The sequence below is a fragment of the Hyla sarda genome, chromosome 5 (assembly GCF_029499605.1).
Source record: "Hyla sarda isolate aHylSar1 chromosome 5, aHylSar1.hap1, whole genome shotgun sequence".
In the NCBI taxonomy this organism is placed as follows: domain Eukaryota; kingdom Metazoa; phylum Chordata; class Amphibia; order Anura; family Hylidae; genus Hyla; species Hyla sarda.
The window spans coordinates 254,603,555-254,619,525 of record NC_079193.1 but is presented as its reverse complement, the minus strand read 5'-3'; positions in this window follow the sequence as shown (position 1 = coordinate 254,619,525).

The window sequence follows — 15,971 nt, the reverse complement described above, 5'->3', positions numbered from 1 at the left end:
AACAATATATTAAAAGTTTAGTTTGGTTATAGGTACTCTTTAAACATTTAAAACACTCTTTTTGTTTGCTAAAGTCCCTGGAGTTTGGTTTGTATGTATTTTTTTTTTCATTTTAAAGAATGGTAAACCTTACATATGCAAGATTAGCCGCCCCCCCCCCCCCCCAATCCCCCATATACCTGCGTATTGATTCCTCTCTATGGAAGCATCACATTGTTAGCAATGGGGAAATGACAGCCATCCAGAAGATACCCTTCTCCCCAGCATGTTCTGTACCAGGTTATGGATAACAGTGTGTTGGCTTGAAACAGCGTCAGGAGGGAGGCTGATTTTTAATCTTGAAAGAATGGAGCCCTATTTCTTTTATTGTAGAAGGTAGCAGGGGCCGACTGACAACACTTGGGGACCCCGGACCAAAAAAAGGCAAGGGCCCCTGCTAGGCTCTGCAGCTCATCAATCTTCTGCAACGCCTCTTCCATCCAAATCCCACACAATAAACTAAAATTTATATATGTAAGAAACACTTTAAAGTAGGTAAATTTCCATGACCAATAATACTAGTATACAAGGAGTAAATATATACCACCACACAATAACTGGATAATACCGCCATACTGTACTGAATAAAACCACTATACACGGACCAGTATACTATACAGGAGCTTTATACAATATAAGGGATTATATACAGGACCATATTGCGGTAGATATCAGCTGCACACAGGATCTATACACCATAGAAGTGATTACAGCTACATTTTGGGACTCACAATTATGTCTTTTCTGATCAGCGTTGTCCTCTTTCCTTTTCTTCTCCGTCCGGATCAGACCGCCATCTCTTAACATTTACAGGACGAACATGTCAGACATTTTTCCAGTTCCCTCCCCTCCTCTACACAATCTTTCCATCTATAGGCCCACAAACTGTAATAATGCCCTTCTTAGTGTCCTGCACAGTAAAAGGGCAGGTAGGTAGGTAGCCAGGTAAACGGGTAACAAGGTAGGTAGATCAGGAAGCCAAATATGTAGGTAGGTGACAAGCCAGGTAGGTAGGGGGCTAGCTAGGCAGCCATCTATGAAGGCCAGGTATGTACATAGTTAGGTAGCTGGGTATGTAGGTAGTTAGTCAGCCTGGTATGTAGGTAAGTAGTTAGGCATCCTGGTATAAAGTTAGGTAGCCCCCCCCTTCCCCGTAGGTATAGGCAGCAGAGTTTACCCCCCTTCCTTGTAGGTATAGGCAGCAGAGTTCACCCCTCTCCTTCCCTGTAGGTATAGGCAGCAGAGTTAACCCCTCTTCCCCATAGGTATAGGAACAGAGTTAACCCCCCCACCCTTTCTCCTTAGGTATAGGCAGCAGAGTCCTCTCCCCCCCCCCCTTTCCCCTTAGGTATAGGCAGAGTTAAAGGGGTTATACAGCATAAGGTGATTTTAGTACGTACCTTGCAGACAGTAATGGATATGCTTAGGAAGGATCTGTGCTTGTCTTGGGCTAAATGGCTATGCTGTGAGATTACCAGAACACTGTGGCTAGCTTTCTCTGAACTTGTATTTCCTGTTTTCTTGTTTGCTTACAAATCCCATGATACCATTTTCCTCCTTCCCACACATCAGCTACCCCACTCAATCAGGATGCCTACAGCTGTTGCATTAGTTGCAGATTTATCCCTCCACCCATTGAAGCAGACAGGCTCCCTGTCATCAGCTGACAAGTGAGTCAGGTCTCGACCGCTTGACTGACACTATATTATGAACTACATTAACTTTACAGCCCCTGTAGCATAGTCAAATAAAAAAAAAATTCCCGGAATACCCCTTTAACCCCTTAAGGACTCAGCCCATTTTGGCCTTAAGGACTCAGACAATTTAATTTTTACGTTTTCATTTTTTCCTCCCCGCCTTCTAAAAATCATAACTCTTTTATATTTTCATCCACAGACTAGTATGAGGGCTTGTTTTTTGCGCGACCAGTTGTCCTTTGTAATGACATAACTCATTATATCATAAAATGTATGGCGCAACAAAAAAACACTATTTTTGTGGGGAAATTAAAACGAAAAACGCAATTTTGCTAATTTTGGAAGGTTTTGTTTTCACGCCGTACAATTTATGGTAAAAGTGACATGTGTTCTTTATTCTGAGGGTCAATACGATTAAAATGATACCCATTATTATATACTTTTATATTATTGTTGCGCTTAAAAAAAATCACAAACTTTTTAACCAAATTAGTACGTTTATAATCCCTTTATTTTGATGACCTCTAACTTTTTTATTTTTCCGTATAAGCGGCGGTATGGGGGCTCATTTTTTGCGCCATGATCTGTACTTTTTTTGATACCACATTTGCATATAAAAAACTTTTAATACATTTTTTATAATTTTTTTTTTAATAAAATGTATTAAAAAAGTAGGAATTTTGGACTTTTTTTATTTTTTTTCGTTCACGCCGTTCACCGTACGGGATCATTAACATTTTATTTTAATAGCTCGGACATTTACGCACGCGGCGATACCAAATATGTCTATAAAAAATGTTTTTTACGCTTTTGGGGGGTAAAATAGGAAAAAACGGACGTTTCACTTTTTTATTGGGGGAGGGGATTTTTCACTTTTTTTTTACTTTTACTTTTACATTTTTTTACATTTTTTTTTTACACTTGAATAGTCCCCATAGGGGACTATTCATAGCAATACCATGATTGCTAATACTGATCTGTTCTATGTATAGGACATAGAACAGATCAGTGTTTTCGGTCATCTCCTGCTCTGGTCTGCTCGATCACAGACCAGAGCAGGAGACACCGGGAGCCGCACGGAGGAAGGTGAGGGGACCTCCGTGCGGCGTTATGAATGATCGGATCCCCGCAGCAGCGCTGCGGGCGATCCGATCGTTCATTTAAATCGCGAACCGCCGCAGATGCCGGGATCTGTATTGATCCCGGCACCTGAGGGGTTAATGGCGGACGCCCGCGAGATCGCGGGCGTCGGCCATTGCCGGCGGGTCCCTGGCTGCGATTAGCAGCCGGGATCAGCCGCGCATGACACGGGCATCGCTCCGATGCCCGCGGTTATGCTTAGGACGTAAATGTACGTCCTGGTGCGTTAAGTACCACCTCACCAGGACGTACATTTACGTCCTGCGTCCTTAAGGGGTTAAATCCCCACAGGTATAGGCAGAGTTAAACCCCCTTTTCCCCATAGGTATAGGCAGAGTTACCCGTTCCCCATAGGTATAGGCAGAGTTAACCCCCCCTTCCTCATAGGTATAGGAAGAGTTCCCCCCCCCCCTTTCCCCATAGATATAGGCAGAGTCCTCCCCTTTCCCCATAGGTATAGGCAGAGTTACCTCCCTCCCCCTTTCCTCATAAGTATAGGCAGAGTTACCCACCCCCCCTCTTCCCCATAGGTATAGGGAGGGCCCCCCCCTTTTCCCCATAGGTATAGGCAGAGTTCCCTCTCTCTCCCCATAGGTATAGACAGAGACCCCCTTTCTCCATAAGTATAGGCAGAGTTACCCCCCTTCTCCATGAGTATAGGCAGAGTTCCCCCCCTTTCCCCATAACTATAGGCAGAGTTCCCCCCCCCTTTACCCATAAGTATAGGCAGAGTTACCCCCCCCCCTTCCCCATAAGTATAGGCAGAGTCGTCCCCACCCCCTCTTTCCCATAGGTATAGGCAGGGTTAAAAAATAAAAAAACATGATGCTCATCTGATATCCCACGCAGCGATCTCCTCAGCAGCAGGGGCCCACATCTTCTCCCCTCTACAGTGCAGGCGCCGATGAGTGACATCATCGGCGCTTGTATTGCGTGCTGCGTGGGGGTGGAGGTCACGTCTCCTCTGTGTAAGCTGCCGTGTCCCAGATCCTCAATAGCGGCGGCGGTGGGCCGCTGAGTTCGCCACGTGCTTAAATGTCTGAACTATTATAATATAATGTTTATTCTCATGCACGGTGTACAGTGCAAACATAAAAAAAAATTCCCATGTACAAGAATTGCAGATTTTTGATCAGATCATATGCCAAAAAAATGGATCCAAAAGTTCCATCCAAACAAAAATGTTACATATAAAAACTACAGATCATGGCACAAAAAATTAGCCCTTATACGGTTCCATATACATATTTTTATCAAAAAATTTGATTTGACAGATTCGCTGAATTTTCCGAAAAAATTCTGTTCAGTCTGAATTTATTCGTGGCTAAACACTATTTCTGGCCTACAGAGAGGCTCAATAGGGGTTTAGAACACTTTGCTTTGTCCTAGCATGCATAGGGAGTGTGCTGTGTTAGGGAAATAATGCTGTTATTCAGTATGACATGCAGATTACAGGCATCGCTATTAGAATAACTGCCGCAGAACGTCTGGTGTGGCAGATTTTTTATGTAATTTTTATTTTATTAGAATTTATTTTAATATTTTGTTTACCCATTCTGGTGAGCATCGAGCTGGTGGTACGCCGCGAGCCGAGCTACTGTCATGTTTACCGCTCTGGCCACACATGCTGGCCATGAGCGAATGGCCCTGCCTCCTACTGCCGCCGGTGGGGCTGGGATCCGCATCGCGGGACGAGCCCGCATGTGAATCCCAGCCCGTCACTCACCACCTGCTCCTCCTGTACTCCTCAGCTTCTGTGCTCCAGCACGCGCGCTCATCGGAGCTCTGAAATTTAAAGGGCCAGGGTGCCCATTAATTAACACCTGTGCTCACTTAATAAATTATTCCCCCTCCCACACTTCCATGATGGATCTTTGTTGCCCTAGTGCCTGAGAGAAAGCGTTCCTGAGAGTTGCCTTGCCGTGTATCATACCCTTTGCTCCATGACCTGACCTTGCTCCTTTGCCACCTGCCTACTGACCACCTTCTACGTTCCTGACTACGCTACTGTGCCTGACCTTCTGCTATCCTGACCACGAGTTGCCGTATCCTACCTGTGCCTCGAATTCCTCGGCCGCCTGTGTGGTTGAGCCGTGCCAGGGGTAGTGACCTGGGTGCTGCCTGCCGCAGCAAGTCCATCCCGCCTTGCGGTGGGCTCTGGTGAAAACCAGTGGCACCTTAGACTCCGCTCCCTGGTACGGTCTGTGTCATCTTCCACACAGGTCCAGCGGATCCACATCCACCGGTGTTATTGTCTGCTGAAATGTGAGTGTTACAGCTACCACCTGTTCCAGCCCCTGCTTCTCAGCACACCCCCTCTGAGTGTCCACTTGAAAAGGGAGGGACTGCAGTACCAGCAACTTGGACAGGAGCAGATTCAATCGATCCCGCGCATGCACGTGTTGGTATACAGTGGTCCCTCAACATACGATGGTAATCCGTTCCAAACGGACCATCGTTTGTTGAAACCATCGCATGTTGAGGGATCCGTGCAATGTAAAGTATAGGACTGTGGTCTACAACCTGCGGACCTCCAGATGTTGCAAAACTACAACAACCAGCATGCCCAGACAGCCGTTGGGTGTCCGGGCATGCTGGGTGTTGTAGTTTTGCAACATCTTGAGATCCGCAGGTTGTAGACCACTGTTAGAGGAAGCTGTACTCACCTGTCCCCGCCGCTCCGGACTGTCACCGCTCGTTACTGATGCCCGGGATGTCGCCATCCATCACTATCGCCGCTTCCCCGAGGTGTCCCCGACGCTCCGGTAAGGCCTCTTCTTCCCCGGCATCCGTGTGCTCTGTCGCCGCCATCACGTCGCTACGTACGCTGCTCCTATTGGATGACGGGACGGCGTGCACAGCGATGTGATGACGTCAATGGAGAGCGCCGACGATGCAGAGGATCCCGAAGAGGACGCGCCGGAGCCCCGAGGACAGGTAAGTGATCCTCAGCAAAGGACACGGGGCACCGTAAATGGCTATCCGGCGGCAGCTGAAGCAGTCAGCGCTGCCGGATAGCCGTTTATGCGATGGCCCCAACATACAAAAGCATCGTATGTTGATGCTCCCTTCAACATGTGATGGCCTCTGAGAGGCCATCGCATGTTGAAATTATCGTATGTAGGGGCCATCGTAGGTCGAAGGGTCACTGTACTGTACTATGCGCGAGCCGCGAGAAGTACCGAACTTCCTGCGCATAAACTTTAACCACTTGGCCGGAGAATCTTACCAGTGCGCATGTCAGGGCACTTAGAAAATTTACATGAGATTTCACCTGACCATAGTTGTTATTATTGTCAAATAGCAGTTTGTAATTCAATTGTTGTAAATAAAGATGTTAGCTGTTGTGTTATAATTATGAATAGAAGTTTTTTACTTTCTTCCTTTGCTTACAGCCAAAGGTAAGTATTTGTAACATTATACTGTTACTCATAGCTCAGTCAAAGTAATGGTATTAATATCTTTATTAACAGATTGGGATCCATGGAAATAATGGTCTTTATTATATATAGGGGTCAAAACAATTGACCACAGTCTTCAAAACTCTATTATTAAGTAACGGCTAAAACAGCACGTATCAGCCATGAACCTTCTGTAATTTATACTGTAAAACAAATTCATATCCATGATTGGGGTTTGGTAATTAATTATTGGTTTATCCCTTCCCCACTCTGGGCTTTTTTGGTCTAGCATAATCTGGCAGAATGACACAGCCTGGAATTGGCGGCAGCAGGAGGAGACCATAGGGCCTCACAATCCCTAAGATTAAAAGATGAATTTAAAAAATGTTATTGAAGATTTATGGTCGCTAGTGCTACCATAAAAATTTGTAGGCAATGTCCCATGCCCAGAAGCATCAGTAAACCATATAGTGGCTTAATGGCACATTCTTGAATTGGCGGCAGCATGAGTAGAACATATAGTGGCTGAATGGCACAGCCTGGAGTTGGCGGCAGCATGAGTAGAACATATATAGTGGCTCAGTGGCACAGGCTGGAGTTGACGGCAGCATGAGTAGAACATATAGTGGCTGAATGGCACAGCCTGCAGTTGGTGGAAGCATGTGGAGACTATATGGTGGCAGAATGAGACAGCCTGGAGGTGGCAGCAGCATCAGGAGTCCTGAAAGTGACCCGGTGACAGTGGTGCGGTGGGTAGCAATACCAGTACCCGGTGACTAAGGTGTGTGAAAAAAGGTCTGATGCGGAGGAAGGTTTGTAACTTGGGGAGCAGCGCCTTAAATCTGTTGTGCACTATACATATTTGTGAAGTGTTGGTGTGGCACCATGGTCAATCTACTCTGATGCATCAGGCATTGGTGGGTGGAAATCGTGGCTGATCCATGCCTGATTCATCTTCACAAAGGTCAGTCTCTCCAGATTTTTCGTGAACAGACGAGTTCTCCTTGGGGTGACTATGGCCCCGACCGCACTAAACACCCGCTCTGATGGCACACTACTGGCCGGGCAGGACAGCTTTTCCAGGGCAAACTCTGCTAGTTGCGGCCACAAATCAAGTTTGGCTGCCCAGAAGTCCAACGGATCTTCAAGGTGTATTGGCATGGGCATCTCAAGGTATGCCACCACCTGCTGGTTCAGGTCCTGCTCCAGGCCTACCTGCTGCTGATGAGTTGCTTCACTATGCGGGTGAAGAAAGTTACTCATCAGTGACTGTAGACTCAGGCTGCTGCTGATGGAGCTGGTACTGCTCCTGCTACCCCACGCCTCCCCAGCAGCCATGGCAGTGGAAGGTGAGTGCAGAGGGCCTACCGAGTCAGACTTGCGAGAGGATTGATGATGGCGCCGATAAGCATCAGCCACCTGACTACGTAGAATGTCTCTGTAGTAGGTCAGTTTGTCCTCCCTCTCAGTGGGTGTAAAAAAGTGGCGGTATTTTGTGGCGGTAGCGAGGGTCCAATAAGGTGGAGAGTTAGAAGTCATCCCGGTCCTAAATGGTGACAATTCGGCGGTCACTACGCAAGCAAGTGAGCATGCATTGTGCCATTTGTGCAAGTGACTGGGAGGGACTCTCTGACTCCATCTCCACTGAATACTGCCATAGTGTGTCTGGGCCCTCTGTCTCACCTTCCTCATAACCTTCTAGCTCCTCTGGCTGCTTCTGCTCCTCCTCTCCTGTCAGATGACTAGAAAAACTGCCCATTTTGCGAAACCTAAACTGTGCTCCACTGTGCCCCTCCTCCTCCCACAGTTTAGCCCCCACAGAGCTCATGTGCCCATGAGATGTAGGCGCCATGTTTCCATTTCCACTTGTAGAAAATGAAGCAGTGGAATGACATCGTTCATCCCGTAATCCTGGAGACTCACTAATAATGTGGCTTCCTCAAAGGGCCTGAGCAAATGGCAGGTGTCACGTATGAGCTGCCACTGGGTGACATTAAGGTTACACACAGGAGTCCCCCTATCCGCTTGGATCATCAAGAAATCGGTGATGGCTTTTCTCGTATAGTCTTTCCAACATATGGAGGGTGGAATTCCAACTTGTGGCAACGTCGCAAATCAGACTATGTTGGGGGATACCATTCTGACGCTGCAGCTCAAGGAGGGTGTGCTTTGCGGTGTACGAGTGGCTGAAGTGCAGCAAAGTTTCCTTCCCAATGTTATGATGTCTTGCAAATGGGAAATGGGGGGAACACTTCAGGAAACGCTTGAAAACCAGATTGAACACGTGTGCCTTGCAGGGCGCATGGCTCAGCCTTCCTTGTCGCAGTGCAGACAAGATGTTCTTCCCATTGTCAGTCGCCATGGTTCCCATTTCCAGTTTTCGTGGAGTAAGCCATGCTCCGATTTCTTTATGAATTACTTTTAGTAGTTCCTCCCCTATGTGACTCAGTTTGCCAAGGCAAACCATGTGAAGGACAGCATGACACCCCCCTGCCTTGCACACATGGTATGCTAAAGGGGCACTGAGACTTGTCTGTGCAGTGGAGGCTGAGGACACGGGGGAGGAGGCGGAGTTGCACACTGTCACAGGACCAATGGCCTGAGAGCGTGGAGGAGGAAGCGGCGTGACCTGTACAAGTTTGTGTTGTGGCTATTTAGGAACCACATTCAACCAGTGGGTCGTAAAGGACATGTATTGTCCCTGACCATAGTTAGTCAGCTCCAGACGTCGGCGCTGCCGTGCACTTTGGTACACCTTCTCTTCCAAAAAATTGTGCAGGGCTGGTACTGCCTTCTTGGCAAAGAAATGACGGCTTGGCACTCTCCACCTGTGCTCGGAACAAGCCATCAATTCTCTGAAAGGTGCAGAGTCCACCACTTGAAAAGGGAGGGACTGCAGCACCAGCAACTTGAACAGGAGCACATTCAGTTTCTGCACTGTTGGATGAGTGGGCCCATACTGTTGTCTCTTTGACATGGCTTCGCCGATGGATTGTTGGTGGAATGACTGACTAAAAGTAGGAGTAGCTGGAGCATCTTGAGCGAGAAAAGGAGGGTAGGACACACAGCTCCCTTCGGCTGAGGTGGTGGAGCCTTGGCTGGCTGAAAGAGGGAGCGGTGTGCCACTAGGTGATGCAGCAGGCTGGACCCCTATATAGGAGGCACGGTTCTGCCAGGCAGCTTTATGATGGCTAAGCATATGTTGACGCAGGGCCGTGGTGCCAACATTTGGACCCTGGCCATGCTTCACCTTCTGCCCACACATCTTGCATGTGGCTATGTTAACCTCCTTCGGATGCTTGATTAAAAGCTGCCACACCGCTGAGTAGCTGTTTTTCCCACCAACAGTCCGCACTAATTGACTGCTACTCCAGGTACCCCTGTTCCACTACCTCCTGGGAAGGTAGGCTGCCGCGAAGCAGGTTGTCTCCCCGGGCACGTTTGGCTCCAGAATTTCCACTTCTGCCACCATGCTGTCTGCCAACAATGTTTCCACCTTGCTGGCTCAACTGCTGCCTCACAGGCTCCCTGCAACCCTCTTCTTCTGATGATGATGACAATGATGAAGCTCCTTCTGCACCCGGCTCCCAATTGCGATCTGCTTTATCATCATCAACAAGTTTCTGCACATCACTGATGTCCTCCTCAGGCTCCTCAACAGTGTCTGCTTCAGGACCCTGAATGCTGGCAACACCGCCTCCCATGACACTCTCCTCATCACTACTTGCCCACCTAGCGGAATAAGCGGCGGATATCTCCTCCACTTCTTGGCTGGGCAGTAGCTGCTGACTGTCCTCTATTAGATCGTCCTCACCACTGAATAATGGAGCTGAACCCACAGCATAAGATACTTCTTTAGGGGAGGGAACAGCATAGGACAGAGGCAATGGGAGGACAGGGACTGCTCCTGGGCCATGTCAACTGAGGGTTGTGTCTGAGGAACCCACCTACTGTTGACTGGCGGTATCAGATGCCACTTGTGATGAAGTGAATGACCGTGTTAACCAATCGATGATGGCAGATGGGTTGCTGGTCGAGACACGACCGCTAGCTGATACCGGGAGCTCAGGCCTCTCACTGTGACTCCTGCTGCCACTCGCCCCTAGTCTGCTGCGACCTCTGCCTGATGAATTTAGGCCTATGCCACTCCTCTGTGCATGTCCTGGAACTTCTCTGCCTGACATACTTAGCACGTATTTGAGGGGAGTACAATACGCTTCACTACGCTTAAAACAGTATTTGTCTAGAGCAGTAGCAGGTGTGTACTTCTGGCTGTCCTTTCACAGTATCTAGGCCCTTGACAGATTAACATGTACACAATAGTACACTATTTAGATGTAGGTATGTGGTATTCACTTATGAGGGCAGAAAATAATACGTATTTGGGCACAACACCAGCAGTACACAACAGTGCTGCAGCACACAGTCGCTGTGTACTAAACCCAAAATTGCACTCTCACAGACTATTAGGAATGGACTGATGCGTGTGTATTATACTGTCTACAGACTAGTATAACACACAGACCATTTGTTGTGGAACAAAGAGGGCAGAAAAATGTGCTACAGTACGCATAAAAAAAGTATTGGAGTAAAACACCAGCCGGTGACTTTTGCCTGGCCTTTCACAGTATCTAGGCCCTTTGCCCAGATTAACAGGTACAAAATAATACACTACTTAGATGAGGGCAGAAAAATTTGCTACAGAACGCTTAAAAAACTTATTTTTGCACCAGCAGTACACAACAATGGTGCAGCACACAGTTGCTGTGTACTAAACCCAAAATGTCACTCTCTCAAACACTATTAGTAATGGGCTGCTGGGTATGATACCGTCTACAGACTAGTATAACCAGCAGACCATTTGTTGTGGAACAAAGACAGATTTGCGCAGAAAAATGATTCCTCCATTCTCTGCTGTTTCTCAAGCTGAGCCAGCTTGTTGAAATGTATGAGGCAACACACAGCTCATTGCCCCTCTCTGTAATACAATGCTGTAGAAAGTGACTGGGAGGTTAATGGCTGCAGAAAAAAAAATTTCTGTGAAAAATGCACTGCTCTCTGTCCACCAGAACGCTGACGTGACTATGAAGTGAAACGCTGCTGGAAAAAGCTTGTCTGTCTATCTCTCTGCAGTGAAAGGATGAAGTGATGAGCTGGAATATGGCTGCCGATTATATAGGGCTGTGACATCACAGGGGTGACTGGCTGCTGATAGGCTGCATGTGATTCAGGGTCATCCCGCCTACCCTCGTTCCAGCCTTACCCGAGTTCCTTGCCCTATGTCCTCACATGTGGCTCTACCATTTTAGATGCCCTGAAGCCTGGACCGCACTAAATGGAGTTTAATGAAGCTCTCTGCTGACATCATGACTACAGTGCTCTCTGCTGACATCTGTCGATTTTAAGAACTGTCCAGAGCAGGAGAAAATCCCCATAGCAATCATATGATGCTCTGGACAGTTCCTAAAATGGACAGAGATGTCAGCAGAGAGCACTGTGTTCCAAAAAGAAAATAATTTCCTCTGTAGTATTCAGCAGCTAATAAGTACTGGAAGGATTAAGATTTTTTTATAGAAGTAATTTACAAATCTGTTTAACTTTCTGGTACCAGTTGATTGAAATAAGTTTTCCACTGGAGTACCCCTTTAAGGTGTTAAATAAACTAGATCTCAATGTTAAATGCCTGGAAATGTATAGGCTTTACCTTAATGTATAAACAACCAGCTAGATGTTTAAGTGGGCATATATTTGTAAGGAATGCAAAAAGACATACATATAAAATCACTTAAAAAACAGAAATGGATATATGAGCCGGAATACAACTCAACAGCCACAGAGGCAAAAGAAGAAGGAGGTTCTGGCATATATGGGTTGCTATAGTAAATATGGCTATAGAATACGTTAAGGGATACCAAAGAATAATAATAATGTGCCCAAAGTACAAATTAATAGTGGTCAGGGAACAGAACATCAAAACCCTGAGTGCAAAAAGGAGAACTAGTGAATAAACAGCTATCCGGCAGCGCTGACTGTTTCAGCAGCCGCCGGATAGCCGTTTATGGTGCCCCTTGTTCTCCGGTGATGGTCTCCTACCTGTCCACGGGGCTCCGGAGCTCCTCTTAACGATCCCGATGGAGGGCGACACCCAGGGAAGCGGTGAGAAGTGGTGACGGTCCAGAGTGGCGGGGACAGGTGAGTACAACTTCCTATAGTTTACATTGCACGGATCCTTCAACATACGATGGTTTCAACAAACGATGGTTCATTTGGAAAGGATTACCATTGTATGTTGGGGGACCACTGTACTTGAGTTTGTTGGGTTGTTTTCTTTTCACACTGTACTTTTTCATCATTAGGACTCCTTCTCATTCACTAGTTCTCCTTTTTGCAGTCAGGGTTTTTATGTTATGTTCCCTGACCACTATTAATTTGTACTTTGGGCATATTATTATTATTCTTTGGTGTCCCTTAACTTATTCTATAGCCATATTTACTATAGCAACCCATATATGCCAGAACCTCCTTCTTCTTTTGCCTCTGTGGCTGTTGAGTTGTATTCCAGCTCATATATCCATATTGTTTTTTAAGTGATTTTATGTGTATGTCTTTTTGCATTCATGTTAATTTTCTGATATTTTCTTGAATCTGATCTGTATACGCTTCTTTTCTTGTTGGGTCTGAATCTATTTCTTGTTTAGGATCATAATATACATTATAGGGGTTCCTAGTGTATAAGGAATAAAAGTCTAGGAAAACAAGAGAAATAATGAATTCTACTTATTTCATATAAACATTCTTCGAAAGCTGTGTATGCATAATTCATGCAGTGACTCCTTGCATTATTCTGTTTTCTGGTTGAAAATCTATAAATCTCTCTGAGCATACTGACATTGTAAAGTAACGGAAAATGACATCTATGGTGGATGATCAGCCCAAAGGTCCTAGTTTACCCGTTTATCACAATATGTTTTTTTAAGATTTCCCTGAAAGCCTACCACAGCCTGTGTGTTGATGCTCAGTTAAGCCAAGCAACACTAAAACAGAATGAATAAACACATACTTCATCCATCTGCAAACCAAATCTGACATTTCCCTAGGATTCATTTTTTAGTAAATTAATAAGCATAGACGTCTGAAAGAAATAAAGTAGGTTTATCGGATTATCTTTATGCCTACTTAGTCGGATCATTGTAATTTCTTCTTCTTGTAGTAACATCTTATTTTACTAGTTTTTTTTAATTAACCTACTCAAGTTATTATCCACTGGTATAGTAACTCCCTCAGTGAAAATATTTGTGCTCATAATTGTTCCCATTTTGCAATGGATTAAAGCATTCATATGTTGGCTATTTTCTTTTTGTTACTGAACAGAATAGTACTACACATACTGTAATTGGCTAAAATCCGGTTGCTTTGTTTGATTTCTGTCTCTGTATAAATATAAACACACTGTGATGAAACCGGACCGGTCTTGACTATTCAGTGGCTAGCTCATTTAAAGGGGTATTCCCATCTTAAGGTGTTGTCCCCTATCCATAGAATAGAGGATAGAAAGTTTATTGTTGTGGGTCTGACCTCTGAAACCCCCATCGATCATAAAGACAGGGACAAAATTGTCCCGAGAATGAATGGTGCACACATGCTTGCGAGGCCAGTGCTCCATTCAGTCTTCAACTGGCTGCTAAACATTGCAGAGTTCAACGTTCAATAATGTTAGGTGGCCCTATAGAAAATGAATGGAGCATCAGATTTACACGTGCCGTGCGCACTATTCATTCCAGGGATGATTTTGTCCCGGTTTTGAGTATCGGTGGGGGTCCCAGTGGCCAGACCCTCACCAATCAGCTTTTTATCTCCTATAAAGAGAAAGTAACATTTACTGTATCCCACAGTTAAAGAAGTTATCTGAAATTAGGAAAATACACCTGATTTCTTTCAAAAAACAGCACCACACTTGTCCTCCGTTTTCATATGGTATTTCAAGTCCGTTTCATCGGCGAGAATGGAGCTAAGTTGTAATACCTCATACAACCTGAGGATAGGTATTGCACCGTTTTTGAAAGAAAGCAGCTTCAGGGGTTGGCGAAATAACTCGAACACCCTTATTTTTACATAGTTATGTTAAAATCTTCCTGACACCTTTGATATGACCGGCAAAGCCCCCTTTTTTCTCAGTAACATAGCTTATATCGCTTTTGATAAACTTTATTACTTGTGTAGTTCTTAAAATCAGTTTAAGGGACATGATATGTCAAACCTGACAGAGTTCCAAAGAGAATTGCATCTGGTAGAGGTGCTTCCAGCTGGGTGTCGTCCTAGAGATCACTTTCAGGCATGGAAGGGATTCTTGTATGATTTGGGGTGCAATATCATGATACTCTTTGGTCATTTTCTGCTATTCTCTGTCGTTGTACAGCAATATTTTGGGCTCTCTAGAGGGGGAGATTGATCAAAACCTATCCGGAGGAAAAATTGACCAGTTGTCCATAGCAGCCAATCAGATTGCTTCTTTAATTTTTCAAAGGCCTTGTTCAAAATGATTGGTTGCTATGGGCAACATTTCCTTTGCACAGGTTTTGATAAATCTCCCCCTCTAGAGTTGTCTGACTGGGTGGTGGTGACAGGAGTCAGGACCCTATTATGGGTAAGTGTTACAGCGCATGCTATACTAAATATATAGGGAGTGGTGCATGTCCAGTCAGCACTGTTAGGCTGCATACTAGTGGAGGCTAAGGCCCGGTCCCCCTACAGGCATATTATATGAAGTGAGACCTACATATCGCTGCTAACTCTATATTTAATTTTGCACTGTCTAGTAACAATATTTTATATGTGTATCCTGTCCCATCTTCTTTTTTGGATTCAACAGTCTAAATATCTACCTTACTTTGTATTACTAAATACATTTTCTTCATATGTATTTGGTTTTAATAGATTGATTCATAAAAATATATTTTTATCAGTAGCAATTGCTCTAGTCCTTTTCAAAGTATAAAATCATATCTGATATGTACATTAACTGTAGTCGACCTGACATGTTTGTACATTACCACTACAGTCCATTAATTATAATGGTAACTTTTGTTTTTCACCAGTGGTGATGCTGGCTGGGCTTAGTTGACATGCCATTCTCTAAAAGATTACAACTCATAACTAAAGATTCTAGCAAAAAATGGATTGCCAAAGTGGACAACTGCTTTTATAACTCAATAGTCAATTAGTATAAAATAAATAGTTAAGAACCTCTTTAAACGCCATACAGATTGTGACTTGCAAAAAGCTCCATTTTATGTTTCGTGGAACGAAAAATAAATCTAGGTTACTCTCACACCAGGGGGTGCACTACATTTCTTGGATACTAGTGATTTATCTTTTCTCGACTCTCTCGTCCTCTGTGGCCTTTCACAGTTTTCAGCGCATAATCTCCCTTGTTAAATGACAGGACAGGCTTTGATAAAGCACCGGGCACCGAGCAACATACATTGATTAATCTATAGCAGGTACTACAGGCTTACTTAGCCTGAAGGAAGCTTTTTCCTAGAATTCACTTCTTTTGATGACCGCATTCCAAATATAGTCATTTATTTATTTATTTTTCTTTCTTTCTTACTCCTAGATTACAAACATTACTTTATGTTTATTATATTACAGTTATGAAGTGCAGTCATGGACAGAAAAAAAAAACTATACAGCA